At 38.0% G+C, this 10,160-nt stretch overlaps 1 pseudogene; it reads right to left on the bottom strand.

Moving 5' to 3' along the window:
* Positions 1-1,113: 1,113 nt before the first annotated feature.
* Positions 1,114-3,069, bottom strand: LOC102858065 (annotated as a pseudogene).
* Positions 3,070-10,160: the final 7,091 nt, after the last annotated feature.

Genomic DNA, 10,160 nt, shown 5'->3' on the forward strand with positions numbered 1-10,160 from the left:
GGGGAAACTATGAAAGTTATACAAGTGTTCAGATCTTTTGTTCATAGGGTCACTATGAGTCATCTATGACTTGATGGCACTCAACAACTACAACAACAACAGCACCACACACACACACACACACACACACACACACACCCTTTATGTATTCCCAAACTTAACAAGTTTTTGGAAATCAGGGGTTTGTTGTTGTTATTAAGGGTTTTGTGGAAAAGCCATTTATTCCATTCTAAGCACTAATGCAGTTATTCAAGGAGAGTAATGGGCCTGCTGGTCAAACAGGTCACCCAGAAGGGTGATGGCACTAAACTAGTACTCAAGGACTAAATTCTAAAAAAATAACAACTATTATCCAGGACTTATTTACTTTTTTAAACAAATAATAGCTCTTGATTCACTTTTCTCAACTTAACTGGACAGTCTACCTGTGGTATAACTGGCAGGTAAAACACATCCCTTTACAACTTGATGATCCCAAGTTGAAAAACAACAGCAACAACAAACCAACCCTTTTGCAGAAAGGCAAGAAATAATACTAACTCAGTTTAAGAAATACATCAATAAGCAAAAATGTATGAGAAAGAGGAACACACAAAATAAAGCTCTGACTTAAGAAACAAGAGATGTTCTATATAGGAAAATATGCACCATGGCAAGTTCAGGTGTAAAGATTTTAAAGTAGGGATCTACGTGTCTTGAATCTCCCATTTCCTGAATAAAAAAATGACATCTTGCAGTCTTACACTTCACGGCTCAGGCACCAACCTCACTTAGCTCTATTCCTTATTCCTTACCCATTCTAGCCTTTACTTAAATGAGTCTCAAAAGTTGGGATTATAGCATAAGAAAGAAACCATACATGTATCTTCCCCTTTCTGTCCACTTTAGTCCAGAATTTGTTTCTAGAAAATTTAAACATAAGTCCTTGGCTTTGTTAAACCAAATCTCCCAGTTAACATTAAGAAAATACCATATGGGCTACTAGCATTTTTTTTATGCTATAGAGAGATTAGAGCAATAGTCAAATTCAGTCTTCTCCTGAAACCAGTGTTAAAAAAAAATCTTGTGCTTTAAAAATAAAGGAGGTGTCTAACATCACAAGTAGAAATATATCTAGGACCCTTGTCTTTCTGTATGCACACTTCCTTCAGGGTCTTCATCACAGTAAATATTCTCTGCCACCTGCCACACTTGAATAATATTATCTTCTGATACAGAACAAAGCACCCACGGTTCATTGGGATTCCAGGAGAAATCAGATATTTTGGCAGTGTGACCAATAAACACTAACTCTGGATGTCCAACTTCTGCATCTTCTGGGGATTGTTTCTCTCCAATTTTTCTTAAATCCCAGACATTCAGTCTATGATCAGTATTACTGGAAGCCAAAATAATTCCATTGTGAGGCAACCATGGGATGGACTACTTCATCCTTGGACCTGAACCTCTTGCTACAGAAAGTCAATGGCTGTAGTTTTCACTATTAATTAAAGCTCAGCATCAAGAAGACAAAGATTCTCACCACTGGGCCAATTGCCAGCACCATGGTAAATGGAGAAGAGATGGAACATGTTAATAATTTCAGCTTGCTCAGTTTCACAATCAACCCTCTTGGTGCCAGCAGTCCAGAAATCAAAAGACTAATTGCACTGGGAAAATCTGCAGTCATGAACCTCTCCAGAAGCAGCAAAATCAATCTAGAGACTAAGGTGGGCCTGATCCAGGTTATGGTCTTCGCAATTACTTGCTATGCATCAGAGAGCTGGACGATGACTAAGGATGACAGAAGAAGAATTGATGCCTTTGAGTTGTGATGCTGGAGAAGAGTACTGAACATACCATGGACTGCCAAGAGAACAAACAGGTCTGTCTTGGAGAGGGTGAAACCAAGTTTCTCCTTGGAGGTTAGGATTTTAAAGCTCCGTTTCACATACTTTGGGCATGTAGCCAGGAGGGACCAGTACTTGGAGAAGGACACCATGCTCAGAAGGATGGAGGGACCATGCAGGAGAGAAAGACACTAGATGAGATGGATTGACACAATAACTGGGGTAATGAGGGTAGGTGTGTGGGAGTCAGTGAAAATAGCCTGACAGTGCAGGCTTCAGAGCTGTACATTGGCTCATTAGTAGACACAGGTGACTTGATAGCAGGTAACAACAATAATGTGATTGTAAGGAATGCAACTTGAGTTTCAGATCTCTCAGATTCCACCAAATAACAGTCTTGTCAACTTATCTTGTGCCAAGAATGAATTCATTATAAGAATTGAAAAAAAGGAAGTTCACTTCAGCAGTGTGAACATCAATTGAGTGGCTTCTTTTTGACGTATTGTTTGAGCAATTATCCAAGATAATGAGTTTATCTTCACTAATTTAATCAAGCATAGACTCATGCAGAAGATGTCAGGAAACATCTTCAACTACGTTTGTGTGTCTAGTAAAGATGGTCTTTACATTTACAACCTTTCCTTCTTTTGGAACAGCACTGACATCCCATAAGCAGATGGTGGTGTGGTCATCTGAAACACTAAGTAAGTGCCCTCAGAGATTTGGGTTCCAAGAAAGTCCATACCCTTCTTTCTATGTCCACAGAGATGCAAGTCTAGCTTATACTCTCCAGAAACACTGGTTTAGAAGGATGTTTTGTACAGTCAAAAATAAGAACATCACTGGATGGAATCCTAGTTGTAATTATACAAAGGTTCTGTCTGGGGCATATAACAAACCCTGTTTACTTCTCCTTCATGGTTGATCTTGATCTGCTCTCTATTTCAATCTTCCCACTGACTGAGCCAAAACCTCTGAATTTTCCTTTCTCACTGTCATAGTGTGAGGCATCAAACTGAACATTATCATTAAGAAGCTGTACACTGGCTATCGCAAAGTTTTTCTGTTTATCTGATGTGTGTGTTCCCAGGACAAGTCAATGAATGTGGAAATCTTTCCTTTCATATCTGTTTATGTCTGGAAACCACTGTGCCATCAGGTTAGAGCATGCCAGAGGATGGGTCATCACCAAATCCTAAAGAAAGGGGGTATTCTTTTCCTATATTTTGTATTCTTTGTTAATCACACAGACTGTCTTGCTTTTTTAAAAGTCTGTCAGTTAGATTAGAAATGAGGATCATTTAGGATTGGAGAGTGGTAATGAGTAAAAAAATAAAGACTTAGTCTCCAAGCTGCCTTGAACATGGTCCCTGGTGCCCACAGTTAGTCCAGAGGCAAGGGAGGGCCCTGCAACACCATGGGAGGAGAAAATTGTCATTGTTGGTGTAGAGTATTGGTGTTGAGATTAACCCAGGGGTCTTAAGAACAGTCATTTCACTTTTACCATATTCAAAGGACCGGAAAAGCTCTTTTTGGAGGAATAACAAACGAAAATAACAATAGGATACTATCCTCACTTGCATATTTTAATATTCTGTTCGGGTTCTCTTAATTTTCTATGACCTGCTTAATTGGGCACACTTGGGCCAGACATTCAGCTGCACTACCCAAAATGTGTCATTGTGAAGTTATTAATTTATGGCCATTGTCTTTTTACCAGTATCTCTTAAGACTTCTTGTAGAGGATCAAAGAGTGCAACCTTCAGTAAGGATTGCATCTCAATGTCAAGAAAACAAAGATTCTTAGCTCTGGATGGATAGGCAGCATCATGAAGGATGGAGAGGAGATTGAAACTGTCAATAGCTTCATTTTGCTTGGATCCACAATTAACATCCTTGGTACAGCAAATAAAGAAATGAATTTCACGGGGAAAATCTGACGTTCAGGACCTCTTCAAATTATTGTGGGTTAATGTTGTCAGTTTGAAAACTAAGGTGGGTCTGATTCATGGCACAATCTTTCTGATTACTTGCTATACATATGAGAGCTGGACAAAGAATAAGGATGGCAGGAAAAGAATTGGCACTTTTGAGCTGTGGTGTTGGAGAAGAGCACTGAACATCCTATGGAAGGCCAAGACAACAAACAGATATGTCTTGGAGACAGTGCAGGCACTGAACATCCCATGGATGGCCAAGAGAACAAACAGATATGTCTTGGAGAGGGTGCAGCCAAAGTGTTCTCTGGAGGCAAGAATGATGAAGCTTTGCCTCACACACTCTGGGCATGTTGCGAGGAGGGGTTATTCCTTGGAGAAGGACATGATGTTGGGAAGGGTGGAGGGTCAGCAAAAAAGAAGACCCTCATCCAGGTGGATTGATGTGGTGACTGCTGCAATGGGCTCTTGTGTATCAGGAAGTATGATGGAACAGGGTTTAGATCTTTTGTTCATTGGGTCACTATGAGTTGTACTCAATTCAGTGACACCTAATGACAACAACAACAACAACAACTTAGGACTCACTGGATAAAGATTTCAGATCATAATACTATGAGAGGATTATTGTTTGTATTAAGTGCTGTCAAGTCGAGTATGATTCATTGTGACCCTATGAACAAAAGATCTGAACCTTGTTCTGTAACTATCATCATTTCTTTAGGGTCTATAGGGTTACTTAAGAAGTGGATACCAATCCTGCTTCCAAGTCTGTATTAATCTTGGAGCTCTCCCAAACTATGTTCATAATGAGTAACCACAATGGCATTTGACATACCGGTGGCACAGCTTTCAGTATGACAGCAACCCAAAATTATCTTGTTACAACAAACTGACAGACAAGTGCTGTACCACATAGAAAAATGTTCTCCTCAAACACAATTAACATTTGACTTTCAGTTAAATCAAAGCAACCTACCCTCCAGAATCCAACTGCTTCACACAGCAGCCTCCATACTAGAGATTTAAGTCAGGGCCCAACTGACTTTTGAAATACAAAGGCCCACCCACCAGGTCCTGATTGATTTAAACAAGGGACTTCCAGCTCACAGCTGATTATTAATTAAATTCAGACAACCAATCAGTTTACGCACAATTGTTAACAAAATAAAAAAATGACAAAACAGTTTACACTCGACTTTCAATTAAATCAAAACAATCTTCGCTCTAGAATTCAACTACCTCACAAAACTGAAGGCTTAGTCAGGGCCAAACCAACTTTTTTTTTTTTCTTTTTTTTCAAACCAACTTTTAAATACAAAGGCTTACAAAAGGATACTAAGTAAATATAACACCTGAGGCAAATTCTCCTAATCTGAGCTGTTCAAAGATTGAAATTCTGAAACATTTATCTACTGCAATAGACTTTAAATACATAAGCTCTCAAGGCTAGTTACAAGTATTTAAGGAGATAAAAGTATATGATAAGTTTCTATGGAAAGACATAGGATCATTGATGGTTAGTAAATGGAAATGCTGATGGTTTAAATCGTTCATGTTCTCAAAGCTAGTGAGGAAGGTAGGGAGGAGAATTGCAGGTCTTTGCACTGCTATAGCCGTATAATACCATGTTACTCACATAGACATTCTTTTTGACCCGCTTTATTAAGTCTTCTCATCATCTTCATGAGTATTCTTTTATTCAATGCCCATGTCATTCCAACATTGAGTTCAGTAACTTTAGCATGATTCTTCCCATCACAAAGAAGTGTTGGTTTCCTTCCCCAACTTGGACCTGATTGGTGCCTTCTATTGCAGTCATGCCTACTCTCTTCACCCCTTTTCCTTCAACCATGCTTAGCATAAAAACAACAAGTGATTTTCAAAACATTTTAATTCAGCCATTCTGATCCGTATGGACATGAAGATGTCACCATTTTTATTTAATGAATAAATACATCAACTTAAATGTAACTTTTTGCCATCTAATAGGAATGAAACCATAGCTGACCCTCTATAGTATTTCCCTTCACATGGGAAGGGATCTTTTCCCCAGGAAGCTAGAGGTGAATTAGAATTGACAAAAATAAACAACAAAACCATATTCTTTGCTTTAATATAGACTAAGGTATTGGTCAAGATATGGTATTGTTAAGAACTCCTGGAATAAATGTACAGGGTAGTTGTTAAATGTCTTTTTTGGAAGATAATATTCCTTATGTAGAGATATCTACTATCTCTACACTGCTGTATCAGCACCTAATTAAACCAGCCAATTCTCTTGTTCACAGCTCTCAGTTTATGTAGATTTCCCTCTATGACCATTCTGCCTGGAATCTCATTTATCCTTCAAGGCTTGGAAAATAACACCTTTTTTGAGACATATTCTTTAATCTGCCTGACCAGGAATTCTTCTGCTCTGGCTAATACTCACAATGTTCTATTTTTCTTTTGCAATATTTTAATTTTTTAGTGACACTCTGAGTCATTTTGACAGTCCATAATTGGCAGAACTATGGGAACTTATGCAGCTTGAACTTCTTCCTCATTCTCATAGCTTTTTCATCCTTTATTTCCTATAATTTTTCAGTATTGACCAATTATTTCTGGTACAGGGACTCCATGTGTTTCTTCCATCTTCTTTTAATGCATCCTGCATAATTTAAAATTTTGCCTATTGAATTTGAGTCTTAAATTTATTCTTCTGTTCTTTCAGCTTGAGAGATGCCTATTATATTCTTCCATTTTGATTATCTAACTTTAGGTCTTTGTTCACTTTTTCCATAATATTTTATGTTGTCTTCTCAAGTTGTCCATTGAAACCATCTGTTAATCTCTTTCATTTCAACTTTCTCTTTATTTTGACCTCTCTACATTCTAGTGCAATTTTCAGAGTCTCCTCAGACATTAGTCATGATCTTTTCTTTTCCCTTGTCTTTGTAAAGACATTTTACTATCTTCATCAGTGATATCCTTGGTGCTGTCCCACAATTCATAGTCTTCAGTCAGTCGGAGCCTTGGATATGCTCACTATTCTACGCAAAGAAATTTGGAAGAGATAATTCTGGCCAACTGACTGGAAGAGATATATTTTTGTTCTCATTTTAAAAATAAAAATGTTTCAGGAGACTGTGAAAATCTTGAACAATAACATTAATGTCACCTGCAAGTAAAATCTTGCTGAAGATTATTTAAAAGTGGCTAGAACAGTACAGAGAGCTTCCAGAAATTCAAGCTATATTCAGAAATGATTGTGGCATGAGGGGTATCTTTAATGACATGAGATGGATCTTAACTGAAAGCAAAGAATAAGCAGAAAGATGTTAATTTATATTTTGCTAACTCTCTAAAGACATTTGCCTGTATGGATAATAATGAATTATGGCTAACATTGAGAAGAATGAGAATCCTAAAACACTTAATTGTGCTCAGGCCATTTATAAATAGACCAAGAAGTAGTTGTCTCAACAGAGCTAGGGTATACTACATGGTTTACAGTCAGGAAATATGCTCATTAGGGTGTATCCTTTCTCCATAACTATTCAATCTATTTTCTCAACGCTAAGAAAAATCACTCAAGAAGCTGGACTGTATGAAGAAGAATGTGGCATCAGGATCAGAGAAAGGCTCATCAAAAACCTGAAGAAAACATTATACTAAGTGAATTAACTCAGTTTCACAAGGATATTTATATATATAATGTGAATATTGTTGTTGTGTTGTTGTTAGGTGCCGTTGATCGTAGACAACTCATAGCGACCCTATGAACGAAAGACCTGAGCACTGTTCATAGAGTTTCCAGAGGCAAGCCATTTTGGAAGTGGATGCCACTCCTTCTTCCAAGCTTGTTTTAATCAGGAAGCTCCACCAAACACCATCCACCATGGGTAACCATTACCGCATTTGGCACATTAGTATCACAGTGTTCAGCATCACAGCAACCACGAGTTACCTCTGTACAGCAATGCACAGACCAGAGCTATACCATTTAGAAGAATGTTTGACAAAAAACAATTTAAACCAGGCCTGAGGGCTGCAGGCTCAAGGGCCCTAATGGATTTTTTACTAGGAAGCTGTATCCTCTTTCCTCATGCCCCTTAAGGAATCAACTTACCACCCTAATGCTCACCAGTATTGGCCACCAAGCTCCTGTAAAAGCCAGTTCTTTGTAGATGACTTTCAAAATGAATTCCATTCCAGCCTCATGCTGCCGACCAAAAGGCTTTTTAACTTGGAGGCTGTATCCCCTCTCCTCACTCCCCTTAACGAACCAACTTTTCACTCTAAAGCTCACCAATCTTGGCCACAAGCTCCTGTTGAAGCCAGCTCCCATAGATGGTTTTCAAAATGAATTCACACACACACACACACACACACACACACACACACGAGGATCGAAGGGGGCGAGGGTAGGAGCAGAGGGATGAGGATGGGGAGGGAGGCACTCATGGGGGTCTCACAATTTGATGGGTAGAAGAAGGATGAGTAAAGGAAATGGGAAAGAACTAGTGTGAAAAGCAATGTATTTGAACCTTGTCAGCAAACCAGTATAAAATAAAAATTTTATTAAAAAGATAACAAAGAGAATGACACAACTCTCCTTGCTGAAAATGAAAATGAAACGAGACACTGAAAATGCTGCAGAAGATAAAAGACTACAATTTCAATATGGATTTCATCTCAATACTACGAAAACAAAAATCCCTACCACTGCACCAATAGGCAACATATGATATATGGAGGAAAGATTGGAATTGTCAACAATTTCATTTTACTTGGATCTACATTTAACATCCATGGTAATAGCAGTGAAGTAATCAAAAGAAGTGTTCCATTGGGAAAATATGTTTTCAAAGAACCTCTGCAAAGGGCTAAAGAGCAAGAATGTCAGTTTGTAGGTACAGCTGAGCCAAGCCTTGAATTTTTAATTACTTTCATTGCATCTGCAAACTGGACAATGAATAAAGGTGATGGAAGAATTGATGTCTTTGAGTTATGGCATTGGAGAAGAGCAATGACTATCCCATCGACTGCCAAAAGAAGAAACAAATCTGTCTTGGAGGAAGTGCAACCAAGCTGCTTCTTAGAGGCAAGAATGGTGAAACTTCACCTCACATACTTGGGGCATGACGGCACAAAGAAAGGGTCAATCTATGGAAAAAGACATTATGTTGAGAAAGGTGGAGGGTCAGCAAAAGACAGGGAGAGATCCTCAACAAGATGGATTGACACAGTGACTGTAAGTAAGAAGGGCCTTGCACATATTAGACATGGTAAGAATGAGACTGAATAAGCCAAGATTCAGATCTACAGTTTATAGGATAGTTATGAGTCATAGCCAATTGATGAAGCTTAAGAACCACAAAAAAGAAATTATTTTTACTCAATTATTAGGATCTTATTTCTTCTGTACTATATTTTTGGAGCCCTGGCCGCATAATATTCAGATACTAATCAAAGGTTGAGGCAGTCTGCTTATAGAGATTGATAGCCTTGGAAACTCTACAGGGCCATTCTACTCTGTCCTGTAGTATCATGATGGGTCAAAATAAACTCAATAGCAATTTTTAAAAAATATTATCACCTGAACAGCAGGAACCATTCTATTTCTTTTTCATATTTACTTTTTTTATAACAATACAGTGCTTTATAAGAAAACAGATCTCAATCTTTTAAAGCAAAAAAGGTTTATTTAAGAAAACAACATACTAATTAAAGATCTCATATTTCACATTTCACTATAATTCCTTGTAAACAAAACTTATGTGTTTATGCAGACTCTTTCATCATCATTTGTTTAAGTATATAATTTTCTTCCAAAGAATCATAATTGTATAGTCTGGTTAAGTCAATTTTTCAAAAATCACTTTGAAAATTTCTATTTAGACTATGAAGTTCATATGTAATTGATTTATAATGTAAATTCACGATCATTATATTCTTTAATTTAGTCATTTCATTGTGAGGGGAAAACTAGGTTTTAGTAATAAAAATAGTACCTTTTTATTGGACCAGAAACTCATTTCTCACTGGAGCAGATATTACGGTTGTTGTTGTTATTATCATTGTATGCCACAGAGTGGGAACCAACCCATAGCTGACCATCCAGGGGGTTTCCAGAGGCAGCTAATCACACGACTGACCATCCTTCTTCTGTGGAGCAGCTGGTGGATTTGAACTGCATGCCTTCAGAACTGCAGCATTGATTCTTACCGCTAGGCCACCAGAGCACCCTCACCTTTTGCACATCACTCCCCTTTTTAATGATTCACTTTACAATGATTGCTGAGCCTCTGGAGGGTTTTCAGGGGCAGTTAATTACACAGGAAGAAATTGCCCATCCTTCTCTCGTGGAGCAGCTATTGGTTTTGAACCACATGCCTTCAGGATTCCA

The sequence above is a fragment of the Elephantulus edwardii genome, unplaced genomic scaffold, assembly GCF_000299155.1.
Source record: "Elephantulus edwardii isolate Elephantulus edwardi_28Jun2011 unplaced genomic scaffold, EleEdw1.0 scaffold00059, whole genome shotgun sequence".
NCBI classification, from domain to species: Eukaryota; Metazoa; Chordata; class Mammalia; order Macroscelidea; family Macroscelididae; genus Elephantulus; species Elephantulus edwardii.